General features: G+C 37.1%; 1 non-coding gene across 1 annotated transcript; it reads left to right on the top strand.

The window, feature by feature from the left end:
- Positions 1-922: 922 nt before the first annotated feature.
- LOC131181157 (small nucleolar RNA R71) lies at positions 923-1,029 on the top strand. Its single transcript, XR_009149785.1, has one exon. It is a non-coding gene; the product is annotated as a small nucleolar RNA R71 (small nucleolar RNA).
- Positions 1,030-1,622: the final 593 nt, after the last annotated feature.

Genomic DNA, 1,622 nt, shown 5'->3' on the forward strand with positions numbered 1-1,622 from the left:
AGAAGTTTCCTCCATTGATTTTTGATTTGTTTTTTTTTTTGTTTTTTGTTTTTTTATTTATTTTTTTTATGGTGTTTGTTCTTGCAAGATTCTGCCACTTCTCAAAGTAACTACCTCTTTAGGGTTCATCTCTAGTTGACTTAGTAGTTTACCTAAGACTTTACTTGAAGAACTAGTTTGCTGGGCAATTTAGTTTTCAAGCATTTTGTTATGGGTAGCCAACTGGTCCATTCTATAAGCTAATTGCTTTATCATTTCATTATGTTGCTATTGCGCTATCAGGAAGCTTTCCATCATGGATTTCATGGTTAACTTAGATTCCAGCTGTTAAGGTTAAGGAGGGGGTGGTGGCTATACTAAGTTTTGTCCTCTGTTCTGAAAACCAGGTGGTGGTGGTGGTCTATATCCTTGCTGCTTGTTAATGGGTTGGTTCTACTAATTCTACAAATTAGACCATGTGAAGTTAGAGTGGTTACTCCATCTAGGGTTGTAAGTGTTTGAGTATGGATTATTAATCTACCTCTGGTTAAAGTTTCCCCCATTATTCACATAGTTCATTTATCCTATGGAAGGTTCACCATAATTACTGCATTCTGATTTTATGTGGCCTCCTCCACAGTTATCACAGTGTTGGTTGCTTGAACCTACTACATTGGCTTGCATCTTATCAAGTCTTCTTGTAAGCTGGTCAAACTAAGCATTAATCATGCTTAGGGCATCCAACTTTAGGATCCTTGTTATCTTTCTCATATCTCCCCTCTCGTTTGACCATTCAAAATTATGATTAGCAACCTTCTCTAAGAGTTCCAAAGCTTCAATGATTGTCTTTTCCATGAGGTCTCCTCCTACTACTGAATCAATTGTACTCTTTATGGACAGTAGTAGTCCATTATAGAAGCTTTAAACTAGTAGCTAGTCTTCTATTCCATGGTGTGGACATTCCCTTTGTAGGTTTTTATACCTCTCCTATGCATCACAGAGTGATTCTCCTTCCTTTTGCCTAAAAGTATTCAATTCTATTCTCAGTTTTGCAGTATTTGTAGGTGGAAAGTACCTTGCTGAAAAGGCTTGTGAAAGATCCTCCCAGGTGGTGAATGTTCCAGTTAATTGAGAAAGTAGCCACTTTCTTACCTTATCTCTGAGAGAGAATGGGAATGCTCTAAGTCTAATAGCTTGATCAAAGACCCCATTCATCTTAAAGGTGTCAGACAAAGCAAGAAAGCGCTAAAGATGATAATGTGGATCTTCCGTATGTGAACCTCCAAATTGAGTCTATTGAATCACCTGGAGCCATGCCAGTTTGAGTTTAAAATTATTGGCTTCCACTATAGGCCTGGTAACACTGGATTTGAAACCTTGGATAGTCAAGGCTCCATAATCCCTCGAGGGTCTTAACCTATTATTATTGTTGGCCATGACTGGAGTCTCAAAAACTGTAGGTTTTGGTTCTTGATATCTCCTTTCTAGTTTAATGGCTCTTAAAGTCTTTTCTATTTTAGGATCTAATTCAAGCAATTCATCTTCAAGCTTGGTTCTATTCATAAACTGAACAAAGAACCTGAAAAAAGAAACAAAAAGTAAACTGATTTACAACCCCTAAATCATTTAAATTACCTATTGCT

Source organism: Hevea brasiliensis, chromosome 6 (assembly GCF_030052815.1).
Source record: "Hevea brasiliensis isolate MT/VB/25A 57/8 chromosome 6, ASM3005281v1, whole genome shotgun sequence".
NCBI classification, from domain to species: domain Eukaryota; kingdom Viridiplantae; phylum Streptophyta; class Magnoliopsida; order Malpighiales; family Euphorbiaceae; genus Hevea; species Hevea brasiliensis.